At 37.9% G+C, this 18,432-nt stretch overlaps 1 pseudogene; it reads left to right on the top strand.

Annotated features, from left to right (window-relative positions):
* Positions 1 to 11,969: 11,969 nt before the first annotated feature.
* LOC132642463 (kirola-like) lies at positions 11,970 to 13,145 on the top strand (annotated as a pseudogene).
* The last annotated feature ends 5,287 nt before the right edge of the window (positions 13,146 to 18,432 follow it).

The following is an 18,432-nucleotide window of genomic DNA, read 5'->3' as shown; positions in this document are numbered from 1 at the left end:
ATCAGAGCAGTTCGTCCTCGGAATGTCCACAGACCGTGTCTAGTAGAGTCTTGTTTATCGGTGTGTTGTGCACCACGCCTATAAACAGGAAGCTACAGGGCATTTAGGATACTACCCTTCTTTCTGTCTTAGATCGTGCGATAGAGCTGTGTTATCAGGATGACCCCTCCCTAACGAGTGGCTATGTTTGCAGATATGCCTCCAAAAAAGGCAACAACGGCCCAAAAGGCCAAGTCAGCAGCCTTGGGAGAGACTAGCCGGGTCCAGAGGATTACCAGGGCCCAGGCACATATTGCTCCGGGGGCTTTGCCCCAGACAGAGGGTTCGTCTACACCGCCACTCGTGAAGGAGATTGGGGCGGCCGCAGCCGCAGATCGGGGGGCGGCTCCACCGCCAGCTCCCGCAGTTCCAGTACCTGAGCCTCCAGCTCCACGGCCAGGCACTGAGGATCAATCTATGAGGGAGGCAGTCCAGTTGCTGACGAGACTTGTGGCAGGGCAGGTTCAGGGGCATGGACTGGGAGGTGACCGGGCAGTCAGGCGTGATAGTTCGAGAGCCCGTGAGTTTTTGACTTGTAACCCTCCAGAGTTCTTCGGGACAAAGCCCGAGGAGGATCCTGAGGAGTTTATCTGGAAGATGCGACGCACTCTAGATTTGATTAATGCTTCCGAGACAGAGTCAGTCGCGTTAGCTTCGTACCGGTTATATGATGTGGCGGCAAACTGGTACGAGTCATGGGGGCTATCCAGGGGGGACGGCGCTCCTCCAGCAGTTTGGGGCGATTTTTCTCAGGCATTTCTTGGACATTTTCTGCCCCCAGAGTTGCGACGAGCCAGATCTGATAGATTCTTATTATTGAGGCAGAAGGGCCGCAGTATCCGGGACTACAGTTTGGAGTTTGATTCCTTGGCCCGATATGCACCTACTGTGGTGGCTACTATGGCGGACCGGATGCACAGATATATTATGGGGCTGGATCGGTATTTTGTTGATAGCTGCTTAGTATTGGCTGCTTAGCCCGGTATGGACATTGCCCGTATCCAGGCCCATGCCCAGGGTATGGAGGATCGGGGCAGAGGAGGACACCAGCCTGACAGGGGCCAGGATCGGAGACAGCCCAAGAGGGCCAGGTCATCTGGAGATTTTCGGGGCAGACAGCCGCAACAGCCTAGCAGATTTTCATCTCAGCCAGCGCAGAGCGCGCCTCCCCAGCCTACAGGTCGCAGGTTCGATAGCCCAGGGTATTCAGGAGCAGGCCAGAGCTCCAGGGCTTCAGGTTCGCGGACAGATAGGGGTTCTGGTCAGATGAGGCCACCCAGGGTTCAGTGTTCTTTTTGCGGCAGATACCATACGGGAGAGTGCTACAGAGCCACCGGTGCATGCTTTTCTTGTGGCCGTCAGGGCCATTCTGTGAGAGATTACCCGTATAAGGGTAGTTCGGGTGGGGCAGCGCAGCCTACCGGATCGGCCGCTGGGTCTTCATCTTCGTCAGTGGCTATGCACCCTACGGGGCAGGGTATTTCGGCACCAGCGGGTCGCGGCAGAGGCCGTGGTGGAGCTTCTGGTATTAGCGGTCCTTCGAACCGCATTTATGCTTTGGCCAGCCGCCAGGATCAGGAGGCATCTCCTAATGTCGTTACAGGTACTTTATTGGTCTTCTCTCGGTCTGTGTATGCATTAATTGATCCAGGTTCGACTTTATCATATATTTCACCTCTTGTTGCCGGTAAAATTGGTATTATATCTGAACTTATAGAGCCATTTGAGGTAGCCACACCGATAGGGGACTTTATTGTAGCGAAACAGGTTTATAAAGACTGTTCTGTGATTGTATGTGGCCGTGATACTAAGGCAGATCTGGTAGAGTTAGATATGACTGAATTTGATGTTATCATGGGTATAGACTGGCTAGCTTCCTGTTATGCTAATGTTGACTGCCAGAATAAGGTGGTTCGCTTCCAGTTTCCCGGGGAGCCAGTTTTAGATTGGGCTGGAAATACAGCATCGCCGAAAGGTAAGTTTATTTCATACCTTAAGGCAAAGAAAATGATTAGAAAGGGTTATATCTATCATCTGGTACGGGTGCAAGACTTAGACGCAGAGACGCCGACACTTCAATCAGTCCCCGTGATTAACGAGTTTCCAGATGTTTTCCCCGACGAGCTTCCAGGTCTTCCTCCAGAGCGGGAAATAGATTTCTCTATTGACTTACTCCCAGACACTCAGCCTATCTCTATTCCTCCGTATAGAATGGCGCCTGCAGAATTAAAGGAGTTGAAGGAGCAGCTGAAAGATTTGTTGGATAAGGGCTTCATCAGACCCAGTACTTCGCCTTGGGGAGCCCCGGTATTATTTGTGCGTAAGAAGGACGGGTCGCTGCGTATGTGTATTGATTATCGGCAGCTGAATAAGGTAACTATAAAGAATAAATACCCCCTCCCCAGGATTGATGATTTGTTTGATCAGCTGCAGGGCGCTAAGTGTTTTTCGAAGATAGATCTTCGATCCGGTTACCACCAGGTGCGAGTACGAGAGGCCGATATCCCTAAGACAGCTTTCCGGACCCGATATGGGCATTACGAGTTCAGGGTTATGTCTTTTGGGCTTACTAATGCTCCCGCAGTATTCATGGATTTGATGAACCAGGTATTCAGGCCATTCTTGGATATGTTTGTAATTGTATTCGTTGATGATATCCTGGTTTATTCTCGGTCTGAGGCGGAGCACGCAGATCATCTGAGATCGGTATTAGGGGTACTCCGGCATCAGAAATTATATGCGAAATTTTCTAAGTGTGAATTTTGGCTGTCTTCAGTGGCTTTCTTGGGGCATATTATTGCAGCTGATGGTGTCCGGGTGGACACACAGAAGATTGAGGCCGTGAAGAATTGGCCCAGACCTACGACGCCCACAGAGGTACGCAGTTTCCTGGGATTAGCAGGTTATTACAGGAGATTTATGGAGAAGTTTGCTTCGATTTCAGCGCCTTTGACAAGGCTGACTCAGAAGGGAGCTAAGTTCCAGTGGTCTGACGCTTGTGAACGGAGCTTCCAGTTACTGAAGGAGAAGCTGACTACAGCCCCAGTTCTGACTCTTCCAGAGGGACCGGACGGGTATGTTATTTATTGTGACGCTTCTGGCATGGGGTTAGGCTGTGTATTGATGCAGCACGGCAGAGTTATAGCGTATGCTTCCCGGCAGCTCAAAAAGCATGAGAAGAATTATCCTACCCACGATCTGGAGCTCGCGGCGGTGATTCATGCTCTGAAGATATGGAGACACTATTTATATGGCGTTCATGTGGATATCTATACTGACCATAAGAGTCTCCAGTATATTTTCAGACAGAGAGAGCTTAATTTGCGGCAGCGGAGGTGGCTGGAGCTTCTGAAAGATTATGATGTAGATATTCTGTATCATCCGGGTAAGGCTAATGTTGTTGCGGATGCACTCAGTCGGAAGTCTATGGGCAGTTTGGCCGATTTACAGCCAGACAGGAGAGAGATAGCCCGTGATATTCAGCAGTTGGCTAGTCTCGGGGTTCGTCTGGCCGATTCTGGAGATACACGGATTTCTGTTCGAGGGGTTTCTGAGTCATCCCTCAGGGACGATATTAAGCGGCATCAGTTCGAGGATCCTGTCTTAGCTCAGTACAGGGACACAGCCTATGATAAGGAGAAGACTCCGTTCGAGTTTCCACCGGACGACACTTTGTTATACAGAGGCAGGTTGTGTGTACCTGATATTGCAGGCCTTCGGCAGCAGGTTATGAGCGAGGCACATTATGCTCGCTATTCGGTCCATCCTGGGTCTACGAAGATGTACCATGATCTCCGATGCTTATACTGGTGGGACGGTATGAAGCGGGATATTGCAGAATTCGTCGCCCAGTGTCCTAATTGTCAGCAGGTCAAGGTTGAGCATCAGAAGCCGGGTGGACTGTTGCAGGAGATGGAAATCCCGACTTGGAAGTGGGAGGTTATTAATATGGACTTCATTACAGGTTTGCCTCGCACTCCACGGAAGTATGATTCCATCTGGGTCGTCGTTGATAGGCTGACGAAATCAGCCCATTTTCTTCCCGTCAGGACTACCTATTCCGCCGAGGATTATGCCAGGCTCTATATTAAGGAGATTGTGAAGCTTCACGGGGTTCCTATATCTATTATTTCTGACAGAGGCGCCCAGTTTACGGCGCATTTCTGGAGATCTTTTCAGGAGGGACTAGGGACTCAGGTGAGTCTGAGCACCGCATTTCATCCTCAGAGCGACGGGCAGGCCGAGCGCACTATACAGACGCTGGGGGATATGTTGCGGGCCTGCGTTATTGATTTCAGAGGCAGCTGGGATGATCACTTGCCGTTGATTGAGTTCGCATATAATAACAGTTACCATTCCAGCATCCAGATGGCTCCGTACGAGGCTCTATATGGCAGGAAATGCAGATCGCCGATTGGCTGGTTTGATATTGGCGAGTCAGAGTTGATTGGCCCAGATATGGTCCAGCAGGCCGTGGACAAGGTAAAACTTATTCGAGAGCGACTGTTGGCAGCCCAGAGTCGACAGAAGTCATACGCGGATAAACGGCGTCGACCATTGGAGTTTCAGGTAGGCGACTGGGTATTCCTGAAGGTATCGCCTATGAAAGGCGTGATGCGGTTCGGCAGAAAGGGTAAGCTCAGTCCGCGTTATATTGGGCCTTATCAGATTGTTCGGAAGGTTGGAAATGTCGCCTATGAGTTAGATTTGCCATCTGATTTGGAAGCGGTACATCCGGTATTCCATGTGTCTATGCTCCGCAAATGCATTGGTGACCCTTCCAGAGTATTCCCCGCTGATGATATTCAGGTGACGGAGCAGTTATCGTACGAGGAGCAGCCCGTATCTATCTTGGATCGTCAGGTAAGAAGGCTCCGGAATAAAGATGTGGCCTCCGTTAAGGTACTGTGGCGGAATAATAACCGGGAGGAAATGACCTGGGAGTCTGAGGAAGAAATGAAGAAGAAATATCCTCAATTGTTCCCTATGCCCACAGGTAACCTTAAATCCTGCTTAATTTCATTTCAATGTCAATCGTATGTCTTATATGTTGTTTGTAAGCATGAACTCCCCCAAAGTATTTTCCAACCCTATAAGATTAATTTTACATTCGAGGACGAATGTTCTAAAGGGGGAGGATGTTATGACCCGTGTTTTCACACGTTTGGAAAAGACTTGAATTACATTGGATTCTTGAGATATAAGATCAATTTGATATTTTGTTGAACATAGGAGTTATGCATGAAAGAATAGAGTCATGAAAGTGTGGGACAAGGTTAAGGGTAATTTTGGAATTTTGGAAATTAGTTTCGGGAATTACAAAATGTGAATTATAAGTTATTGGGCTCAAAAATTTAATTGGAGTTGAGGCCCAAAATAGGGGTCATGGCCGGCCATACAAGGCCTTGACCCAAGCCCAATTTTAGTTGGTCATGTGCTTGGTCATGTGACCAAGCACTTCAATTACATATATCATAGAAGACTTAAGGAATTAGAAGATAAGAACAACAAAGAAAAAAAAAAAAAAAGAGCAAGAGGTTTCGGGTTTGCCTTGGAAATTTAGGTACCAAAAATATTGCTTCAAAAATTCTTTTCTTGTTGATTTCCTACTAAGTCAAGGTTCCTTTGTAACTTGGTATAGTTGGATTGGAGTGGGGAGCATTAGAATCACCAAAGTGATCATATTTCCAAGTGAAGAAGACTTGAAGAAAAGGTAAGAATTTCTACCTTTTTATTGTGTTATGAAGTTTTGATTGTGTTGTAGTATGTAGAAATGTGTTGATTGTATGGAAAAGTGGAAGTTTGCAATGTGGGTTTGGTATATGGCTTGTAGCCGTGTGTATATGTATGTTGTATAGCCAAGTTGTGTTGAATTTATGTTATATTCTAGTTGTATTTGTGATGAAATGCATATGGGAATTGAAAGTTGGATGAATTTAGTTGATATGGAAATATAGCATATGGCCGTGTGGTATGTTGGCTATGGAATGGAATTGACTAAGTTTGTTTAGTGTATTGGAGTGTTGTTGTAATGCTTGGCATGGAAATGAAGTTAGAATGATATAAGTTTGTATTGAATTGGAATGTAGAAACTTATGTCGTTTTAGTATGATTTTCCGACATTAAGGAAATGAAGTTGTTTGGTTGTTAGTTGTGATGATCATTGATGAATTTGGAAGTTGGAAACATGTTATGAAATTGTATGCCAAAGATTTGATGTTTTGCATAAGTTAAGACTTTGGCGGAAAGTTGTATATTATGGATATCGAGTGTATATCTTAAGGAAAATGAAATGAAATGTCTCTAAATCTATATTGTGATGATCTTGAGTGATAATGGATGTGAAATCATGATGTTAGTTCGAAAGTTTGGGTTGAATTGAAGATTATGTCAACTTGAGAGAAAAATGACTAGTTGAAGGATATTTGTGTTTTTAATGTTTATTGTTGATATTGATGTTGTCGTTTGGGTTGTTGTTGATGAATTATAGCCGAGTTGAATTCTCGGGGTGCTATATGTATAGGGGAAGTGCTGCCGAAATTTCGGTAGCCAAATATGCATTAAGTTGGAACTTTGGTATTCATAACTCACAATTGGTAAACTTGACCAATTGCAGTTTTTCGACGAAACGGGAAGTGAGTTTGGAAAGGCTTAAGGAGCGTGAAAGGTATGTAAAGCAAACCCAATTCTTCCCTTGGCATGCCCTTAGTGTATTAGGGTCGGATCCGGGCCTCGAAGGACCTCTTGGCCCTCGGAATCCGCAAGACAAAATTTCAGTTTTTCCTTCAGTAGAATTGAACCATTTTGATACGCTTTTTCTGAAATTATGCAATTGTGCTCTAAATTACTCAGAAAGTCATAGGATGTCTGTATAACCTTCGTAGATGATATTATATGTTTAGAGGGCACAATTTGAGCCCGCCGCCTTATTTGTTCTGAGGCGGGCCCACTATTTACGGTTTTTCCCCTAATATGCTAAAGCTTCCTTTTTAAGCGATTTTTGAAAGAAATGTTTTAATTACCCTATTAATCGCTTAACGAATATTATATTAGATATTCTATTAAATCTTATAAATTATTTTGACACTCGGAATGACTTCAGTAAAGTTATATTTCTGTAAATTATTATGATATCCGAATTGTGATAATTCTGATTCCGTCCGACTCCATTTGATTTGTTTGTCTTTGCTACGCCTCATCGAGTCTTTGAAAATACTTATGATATTTTTAAATTGCATTAGTCTCTCACTACTCCATTCGTGGATGTCCCAATGTTTCCCACACTGAGCCCGGGCCAGGATATGTTGTCAAGCGTAATTCTCTACATTGTTCGCCGCGTCCCGATGTGAGGGGGCAGGTATACGCGTACATGGGTCTGTGGAGTATGATGTGCCATGTCCGCCTATTCTGATCTGATCTGTTATGGCCATTTTGATATGATATTATATGATACGGGGCCACGCCCCTTTTCTGATTCCTCTGTATTGTGGCACCAGTGTCGGGAGGGTGACCACGTTCTGTCTGCCGAGCCCCGTGGTAGGGATCGGATATGATATGACATATGTTTCTGTACACATTCTGTCTGATTTGGAAATATGCATTTGACACTCTGGATTTTGTACCCATTTTCTGTAATCATTATGATTTGACTTCTGTGATTCCGCTTTACATATTCAGTACATATTTCGTACTGACCCCCTTTCTTCGGGGGCTGCGTTTTCATGCCGCGCAGGTACAGACGACAGGTTTGCTGATCCGCACGTTTAGGATCCCATTTCTGCTATTTTGGGGCGCTCTCTTCTACAGAGCCCATCTTTTGGTACAGTCTGTCACTGCTATCTGGATATGTACTTTGTTCAGGGTATGACGGGGCCCTGTCCCGTCTTCTGATTATGATATGTTCTGTAGAGGTCTGTGGATACATCTGTGTGGGTTCTGTACATATGTTTGGGATACTTTGTTCTATGATGGCCTTATCGGCCTATGTGTGCCAAGTCTGCTTTTTCTGATAAATTCTATAGCATCCACTAGTATTATTATATTATTATTCTGATAATATGCTAATTTGGGTATCGGGTACGTATAGGTGCCCAGCTAGGGCACTGGTCGCGGCCCACGGGGTTGGGTCGTGACACTTTAACACTCAATTCCTTTTCTTCATTCCATTAGACGTGGGCCCCTGCATTTTTTTGTTAATCTTTTTTTTGCCCCTTACTCCCTCCCATTTATTGTACTCTTATTTAGGATCTTAAGTACTAATTACCCTCTTGTCATTGCAATTTAGTTTAGAGTAAATAGATTTTACATAATGAAGAAGATATTAGCTTTTTTTTATCTTCTTAAATTTTTTTATCCTTATATAGATAAATAAGTTTATATATAGTCAATTTTTTTTATTAAATCGGTACTATTTAATTAAGGGTTATTTAGTGAAAATATTTCTTACTCTTTAGGGGTAAGTAGTTTTTTAAGGAGTGTGTCCGAGCTAAAAACACTATATAATATAAATCGGAGGGAGTATTAGATTACCCTTCAGATTATTTGTCATTATACATTTTGGTAAAATTTAGGCAATTGTGGAGCCACATTTTCATTTCTAACTGGGGCATTTATTAGATCTTAATAATTATTCTCTCTTCATTCCAAAATATGTCGCGCTTTTAATTTTTTTTAGAGTTAATTTGACTAAACTTTGAAGTTAAATTAAGTTATATCAACTTAATAATTTAGATTAAAATTTAGATATTTAAGAAATACAAAAACTACTATAAATTATAATTTTAGCCGGGGATTAATATTTTTAAACATAGACTATATATGAAGAACTAAATTCATTCTTGAGATTTATTTAATGAATTTAAGTTTTTCCTTAATTTCGTCTAAAACTAAACTTAAATCACAAATTTTAACTTACATAAACTCTTTGCAGCATATTACTACTATATATAAGAGAAGATTCCAAATTTTTGTAGTCCTCACAAGAATTTTAATCCTATGGTGTTGCTACACATGACTTTGTTTTGTCTTTTCCTTGCCGATTATCATTTTTTGAACTCATTCTTTATCTTAAGTCAATTTTTATGTGAGCATATGTAATTGGTGTATATTTTACTACTATATATGAGGGAGGATCCCAAATTTTTATAGTCCTCAAGGATTTTAATCCAATGGTGTTGCTACACATGACTTTGTTTTGTCTTTTCCTTGCCTATTATCAATTTTTTGGACTCATTCTTTATCTTAAGTAAATTTTTATGTGGTCATATGTAATTGGAGTATATTAAATTGTAATAACTTTTTGTGAATCTTTTCTTGCTCTTACTTCCTTCGGTTCATATTATATGGTATTCTTAGCTTTATATTTAATTCGAATAATTTATGTTATATAATTGAGAAGGTATTAATAGTTTTTTATACAGAAATTTTCATTGTTTAGATAAGTGAATTTTTACATAACCAAAAAATTGTAACTATATATAAGGGAGGATGCAATCTGTAGTTCTCACAAGAACTTTAACCCTATAGTGTTGCTAGACGCGGCTTTGTTTATTCTTTTCCTAGCTTATCCTCATTTTATTTTCACTCATTCTTTATCTTAAATCAATTTTTATGTGGGCCTATTTAATTGATGTATATTGAATTTTAGTGCAGTAACTTTTGTGAATCTTTTATTTTTCTTTATTAATACTTTTTCTTTATGCCAAATTTTTCGTTATTTAGATAAGTGAATTTTTATATAACCAAAAGATCATATTAAGTAGGTACTATTTAATTAAGGTATATTAGTTAAATGCTTCTTACTTTCTAGCCCAATACCATATAATATGAACTGAAAGGATTATTAAATTACCTTTAACATTGTTTGTTATTATACATATTTGCAAAATATTGGCAATTATGGAGCCGCATTATCGTTTTGAACTGGAGATTTACTAGATCTTACTAATTACTCTTGCCCCCGTATTAATTTATGTGACACTTTTCATCTTCCCGGAATTAATTTGACTAAATTGTAAAGCTAAATTGAATTAGATCAACTTAATATTTTAAAATTAAAATTATAGAACCGCATTATCGTTTTGAACTAGAGATTAACTAGATATTACTAATTACTCTTGCCCCCGTATTAATCTATGCGAAATGTTTCATCTTCCCGGAATTAATTTGACTAAATTAGAAAGCTAAATTGAATTAGATCAACTTAATATTTTAAAATTAAAATTTAGATATTAAAATTACAAAAAGTACTATAAATTGCAATTTTAACTTAGAATTAATATTTTTAAGCATAAACTATATATGAAGAACTAAATTGATTCTTGGCGTTCATTTAATGAAACTAATTCTTTTTTTCCACAACATTTAGCTAGCACAAACTATTGTTACATGAAATATTATGAGTAAAATTAAAAATTATAAATACCAAAAAAAATCTACTTCTATCTATAATTACAAAATTATATGCTAATGGATTCATAAAAATGTCAATATTTTTCAATTTATGATTTTCACCGAGTTGTAATTATTTTACATAATTAAAATATGTTACTTTACAGAATATCGAGTCGCTTGTGTCCTTTTTATATTTGATAGTTTTTCTGCCAACCTTCCTTTCTCATAAATAATTTTTGTTTTAAAATGATTTAATAAGTTGACTAAAGAGCATTAATAACAATGAAGACTTATCAACAATACATATTTAACGTGCCGCTGAATTGTTAATTATGCGGTAAGAAAATAGGTAATAGATTATGCTTTTTAAAATAAAATATTACTACATTTATATCTTGAGTTTGGGTCCAGGCTTAGCACGGGCCTTACGTAACTAGTACTACAATAAAGGGATTAAAACCTTCTTTAGGAAAAACTACTTAGCGAACAGAATCACTTAGGCGCAAATATTTAAGGATGTATATTATTTTGTTTGTTACATTATTAACTTGTTTGATAAAGATGATCTTTCAAGAGTAACAATAATGCAAATGTCTTCGCGTTTTGATGATATTAAAATTAACGTTCATAATTTTAAGATCCTTAAATTAAGAACCACGTATTTTTATAACTTAATCTTGAAAAATGAATATACCGTATTAGCTGTAAACGTACTTTCATCATCGTTTAATTAGCATGAGTATGTAAAATTTCATTAATGTGAAATTCGAATTTATAAATAAACTAAAACCTAACTATACACCAAATGAACTAAGGCCCCGTTTGGATATAATATGAAATCAGTGATTTGAAATCAGATTAATTTGAAGTTGAAGTATTGTTTAGACATGTAATTTGGATTTCTTAAGTTGTATTTTTTCTCATAGACCTGAAAACCACAAGTTGTGAAAACTATCAAAACTTTCCAACTCTTACAATCTTTACCAAATGAGCAGATCATAGTTCATAACAAAGTTACGCTACCAAAAGGGCTTTCTAAAAAATAGAACATCTATTGATCGAACTTTAGTTTAATAAAAAGGAAAATTGAACCTGATTTGTAGTGTAACTACTCTTTAATATAGTCTTCTCACATGGTACAAACAATCTTTTCACGTCGAGCATGCACTTCTGATCAGATGACCGAGAAGACAAACCAACATTGTTACTTTGAGTCAAATTTTACATTTAAAAAAAATTTAAAATCATTATTTGAAATCCCAAATCATGCCTTTTTTGGAGAATTTGGGGTTTGAAATCATGATATGATGTTGAACTTGAAATTTTGTACAAATTGCATAAACAAACGCTGATTTGAAATTAAAATATAATCTTCTATCCCCACTGGCCGCTAATAATATTTGATATAGATATGTGGTGTATAATGTTTTCTACTGGCTAGCTTTCTACAGCTAATTAAAACCTATACAAAGACTACAAGTTCTGAACATTTTCTCCCTACTTTATTTTAACGACTTATTGCTATACCAAAAAGAAATATGGGTTTGAAGGGAAAGTTGATTGCTTCAATGGAGGTGAAGTGTGGAGGACACTCGGTTCATGATATTTATCACACAAATACTCATCATATACGCAACATAAGCCCATCATTAGTCAATCATTTTAAGATTCATGAAGGTGAATAAATAAAGATTGGTTCGGTTGTTAGCTGGAAATATATTGAAGGTAATATATGTTCATTTCTCCTCTCTCTATATATATTTTGCTTGGATCAATTTTCTATATTAGGTGTATTTCGTATTATGAATGTCATTTTTTAAGAAAATTATTTCTGTGAAAAAGTTATTTGGTGTTGTTTGGTTACTATAAATATATTCCAAGTAAAACATTTTGCATTAAAAAAGGAAAATAACTTCTTTCAATTTTGGGCGGAAGTCATTTCCTTAATTAAAACTACCTTAACTTTTGACTTTATTTCACTCGCCTCAACTATAACTTAGATATTATTAATCTTTAATACTCAAAAGTTTCATCAAATTAAAATGCTCTATAATTTATAATATTATTAGTCTTTAATATATGATTTCCGTAATATATCTTTCACTCACCAACATATCAACAAATATTTTTCAAACATTTTGCAGAAAAACTTTTTTCATGAAAAATTACTTCAAGTTTACCAAACACAATATATTCAAATCCCCATATTCTCCACTATGTGTTTTTTTTTTTTTTTTTGGATATTTTTAAATATAATTTCATTCAAGATTAAAAGTAGCTCAGTCCAATCTTCATTAGCATCAGATTAATTTTATGTAAATGAAAATAAAAAATGATAAAAAAATAAAATAAATAAGTTGAAGATATTATTTTGTGAATATTTAGATTTTTTCAAGGAATTGAATATTTGAATTAAGAGTAACCTCTCTTGTGCTTTTTTGATTTTAATGATTATAGATGGGAAAGAAAAAATTCTTAAGGAAGTGATTGAAGCCATCGATCTTCGGAAGAAGTCAATTACTTGGAAAGTAATTGAAGGAGATGTATTAGAGTTGTATAATTCTTTCACTATTATTACATCCAGTGAACATCAATGGACTACATCAACACTTGTGTACGAGAAGAAATATGAAGATACCCCAGAGCCCCTCGCTCTCTTGGGTATTTTCCTTGATTTGACCAAAGATATGGAGGGTCACCTTCTCAAAAAATAAAAAATCTATGATGTTCAATGACTCTGTGTGTGTATTTGTGTTCTTGTGTCAGTTGTGTGATGAATATTTGGCAATATTGGCTAGTTCTAGCTAGCATGTGAAATAAATAATGTTATGTTTGAAGAATATATATTATGTATGTCAGCCTCCTTTTATGAATGTATTTACAGCAACTACAATAAATATTCATATGCTATGCTCATTATCTTCCCCCTCCCACACACAGTCACACACGCCCTTTTTTCTTTTTTATTTCCCTAGAAGGTAATATGGGACTAACATCTACGGAGGTTCCATATGAAGTATTGATTTAGGGTGTGTCAAGTTTGGAAGAAAATATTGAAAGTATTTTATATTTTTTTGTCATATATGGTTAACCAAAATATTTTTAAAAATATTATTTTAAGGATAATTTTTATTACATAAGGAATAGGGAAAAGGGAAACAGAGGATGGGATTATAAGGTGGGGAATCGAACCCTCACCAAGTAATGATCCGTTTGACCGTTACCGACTTTCCTCAATTCGTGTCCTAATCACCCTTGGTCAGTTGTGCCCTGTAGTTGTACGCGAGGGATATTCAGTTATAATTGACTTTCAGTCGAGTTAGAAAGAAATTAAAGATCGAGTTAGGGCCACCCGAGCTTAGTGCATCACCCCAGTGAGGGGTGGACTGTTATATCCCGCATTTTTGCATGTTCGGAAAATTTGAAATAATTTTGACTTGTAAGAAATAAGGCCATAATTTGATCTTTATTTAAAATATGGGTGTTGTTCATGAAATGTTGATGGGGAAGCATGGAGGAAGGTCAAGGGCGAAATGGGAAATTTTAGAAATTAGTTTCGGGAATTACAAAATAGGACCCATAACTAAATGGGCTCAAAATTAAATGAAAAAAAAAAAAAAGAGGCCCAAATTTTGTGGAGTGGCCGGCCAAGAGAAAAAAATATAGGCCCAAGCCCATGACCAAAATAAGACAAATAAATAGAAGGGGCCTTTGTTTAGTCACCATTTTAGAAACTTCAAGAAGATAACAATTGAGAGCATCACAAAGGAAGGGCCATTCGGCCACTACAAGAAAAGAAAAGAAAATTTTTAGCCCATCAATCTTGAGTTCAAAAATACAAATTTTCTAGTATTCCTACTAAGCTCAAGATCCTATAAATTTTGAGGCAAGAAAGTACTTTTTTTATCAAGTGGAAAAATTGAAAAAGGTAAGAATTCTACCATTTTCTTATGGAAAATTTATATTGTTATAGTGAGTAGAATTTAATGAAAAATATGGAGATGTTGTGTGTGGTATGTGAGCCGTGTGTGTGTGTGTGTGTGTGTGTGTGTGTGTTGTGGCCGTGTGGTGCCTTTTTTTTTTAAGGAAGATGAATTGAATTTGTTTAGTATGTTAATTATGTTGTTGTGGCCTTGAGATGTAAATGGAAGATTAATGATTCTAGTTGACATGAAAAATTTGTCGTTGAGTTGTTGTCGGAAAGTATGTGACTTTATTATAGTTTATGTAATTATGGGAATGAAGTTGTAGGATGCAAATTGTTGTTGTTGTTGATGGAATTGGAAGAAGAAAATGCGACGTTGCGACTTTGTCACGTTTGTGGAGATTTCGAATGGAATATGGTGATAGTGGGATTATGGAATATTTTGTAGAATTGTATGAAATGCTTTGAATTGTATTTGGTCGACCTTGAATTAATAATGAATATGTGAACCTTGAGATTTGCTTGAAAATGCGCAGTTGAATTGAATAATGATGAAAGATATAGAAAGGAAGGTCACTAGTGTTGGAATGCATTTTAATTGGTTTTTGGATGTTATTAGTATGGTTGTTGGTATTGTTAGTATGGTTGTTGATGAATTTGGCCGAGTTAAATTCTCGGGGATGTTGAATTTACAGGGGAGGTGCTGCCGAAATTTCTGTAGACGAGTACTAATTAGAATTTGAATTTCTAAGTACTCGTAGCTAATATTTGGTAATTGATAATATTATTGTAGATATTGGAGAACCCGAGACTTGAGTGGAGATTTGTTAACGAGCGATCGAGGTATGTAAAGCCTACCGCTCCTTCTTTTTGGCATGATCTCTTTTGGAATGAACAAAAATGTATATGTATGCTTATAAAGAAAATTCTATTCCTAGAGCCACTAGGATGGCCTATGTCTTTGATTTCCATAAACTATCCTATATGGTATGATGCATACTTGTGATGTTCGAAGTTCTAGTCGATACGTTTCCGGATGTTGTTCGAAAATATTAGATATGACTAAAGTTTTGGATATGTATATTTCGGATATGTGCATATGATTCTAAGGCTCCATTTGATTTGCTCCATAATGTTATTGGAAAGCTTCTTAATACGAATGACACATAAATTTCCAAAAAAATGACCTATGAAATGTTTTCTTTTGAACGTTTTGAAATTCAAAAGCTCGCAACTTTTGTATACTAATTCCGATTGACTCGATACTTACTTTGAGCCTTCTGATATCAGTATGTATATATGTAATTATTCGTCGAGTCCTGGAATTTATTTATTGATATGCATATGGTTTCCGCACTACACCGCTCGTTCCTACTACTATGACATCGTTCGCGGGTTCCCGGGCTGGTTTTGTGATCGTGCGCACTATGTATATTCGGCAGTATGATGTGTTGCAGTTCGCGAGACCTCGCCATAGGGCCGGGTACCGCTTATATACGCCGTTATGATGTGATATGACATATGATATGTTCTGATGTTTTGATATGATATGATGATGTGATATGTTCGGGGATTGTACGGAGATTTGAAACCTTCTGGAGTATGATGTGCTGTGGCGCCAGTGTCGGAGTGACGACCACGTTCCTGAGCCTTATGCATGATTTTTGTTTGCATTACTTATGTTTTTAAAACAGGTTTGATATACTGATTTTGAAACCGCTTCCATGCTCCTTATTTCAGTTCTGATTTGGATTACTGTACTTCATGCTTTACATACTCAGTACATATTTCGTACTGACCCCCTTTCTTCGGGGGCTGCGTTTCATGCCCGCAGGTACAGACATTTGTTTTGGTGATCCTCCAGTATAGGATACATATTCTGCCACTTGGAGTACTACTTTTGATCCGGAGCTCATATTTTTGGTACATATCTTCTGTTATACACGTTCTGTATATGTATGGCTATTTGGGTACGGCGGGGCCCTGTCCCGTCATATGTTTCTGTTATGTTTTGTAGAGGCCTGTAGTCATATATGTGGGTCATGGGTCATGTCTGTTCGTTTCTGTTTATGATCTGTGCCTTAAGCGGTCCCGGTTGCTGTTATGGCCAAAACGGCCCATATGTTTGTATATATTTGTAAATCTGGGCGATGTGTATTCCGCCAGCCTACCGGATTTGATATGATATTTCTGTACGGGCAACCGCTTAAGATGGCATTTGTTCTTAGTATCTGTTTGAAATAACGTATGTTAAGTCTGAATAAATCTTTTATATGTCGATCTGGTACGTAAGTCAGTTTGGGTGTCCAAATAGGGCATCAGTCGCGGCCCACGGGGCTGGGTCGTGACATGGACCGTGATAGCGAGTCCGCCCCAGCGTGCCGTCCCGCGCCATAGTGAAATATTCAAAATCTAGATGTTCCGCCCAAGCGATATCTCCTCCGCCACAGCGGAAGAAACATACCTCCATAAATTCCACCCCTGTAGTCGATAGTGCGTCGTAACGGTAGCCCACAACAGCAGCCCATGCTCGCCACAGTGAGAGTCGCTAGGAAGACATGGTATTTAATGCTCATTTCGGGATTTGACCTCATTTTTCACCCAACTCTTATTCCAAGCCTCTTTTGTGGACATTTTCAGAGGAAATCCTATGGAACCTTGGGAAGGGTAAGCTCTAAACCTTAACCATTCCATCTTTCTTTGATTTCTTCATTTATCTTATTAAGGTTTTGATTCTAGGACTTAATAAAATGGGAACTTCCTGACTAGTAAAACCCTAGATGGGTAAAATGATTTTGTTAACTTACAATCATGGCTTTATTTAAAGAACTCCTTGGTTCGTAGCCTAAGCTAGTTAACCAACGTCAAATTCTGTTTCTTTCATTATTTTGCAAATGGGTTAAGTCTTGGGTTTTCTTGAAATTGTGGATTTTAAAGAAGAATGCAAATGGGAATGTCAATGGCTGAAAACTAGGTGAAACAGTGGCTAAAAAATGAGTTTTTTCTTTTGAACCTTAACAGCTCTGACCCAATTAATTTTCATAAGCTCAAAACATTTTCAGAAATCGTCTTCTGTAGTGCTAACACGAGCTGGCTCAAATTCTACAAGTTTAACAAGGGAACTTCTACTAGGGCCCAAGTATAATAGCCCAAGTATTTTCGAGAACTACATGGTATATACTCTACTTCATATTCAAAGATATTATTTTACATATATTCCTTTGATCATTTTTCTCATCACATGCACATATACATCTCGTATTAATCATTTTCCTTCATAAACATGTATCATACATATACTATCTTATTTTCATCAATTCCCTTAGTCGTCTTTTCATTATATGCATATATATAAGTATTATCACGTCATCAATAGTAATCACCTTGGATATACATATCACATATATACGTTATTTTCTCATTAAAAAATATATCTTCTTATTCTATATTATACATACTATTCTTATATAAAATAAGTGTCATACATATTTTTCTCACGCATACATTAGCATTAACTACTTCCTTTATAAATATGCATTTACTCAGATAGTTATAATTACTTTAAAACCCCCTTTTTATACAAATAGTTTTGAGAGAGTAGTTTCTTTTTTGCAATTCTTTAAATAGGTAATAATAAATAATTAAATATTCCCCCTCTAGTGTCAGTTAAACTAAGTTTAAAGACTGTCTTTGGATAGACTCTGAGGGATGCTTACTACCTTCCCATCGGGGTAAATAAAACCCTTACCTAGAATCTCACATGATTCAAAGACTAAAAATGGAGTTTACATTTTTACAAATGGTTTCCTAATATTTCCTAAAATTAGGTGGTGACTCTGAAAATTTGCAAAACCAGAAGAAACATAGTCATAAGTTGTGAACTAGTTTTAATCCGTTAAAAATAGGCCAGAACAACATGACGACTCTGCTGGGGACTACTTTAGGTTTTGACTTTAGCATATACTTATAGCCTGTTTGGCCAAGCTTCTAAAAATAGCTTATTTTAAAAAGTACTTTTGAAAAAGTACTTTTGGCTAAAAGTAGTTTGTGTTTGGCCAATTAATTTAAGTACTTTT

The sequence above is a fragment of the Lycium barbarum genome, chromosome 5, assembly GCF_019175385.1.
Source record: "Lycium barbarum isolate Lr01 chromosome 5, ASM1917538v2, whole genome shotgun sequence".
Classification (NCBI taxonomy): Eukaryota; Viridiplantae; Streptophyta; class Magnoliopsida; order Solanales; family Solanaceae; genus Lycium; species Lycium barbarum.
This window is presented reverse-complemented; position numbering and strand designations above follow the sequence as displayed.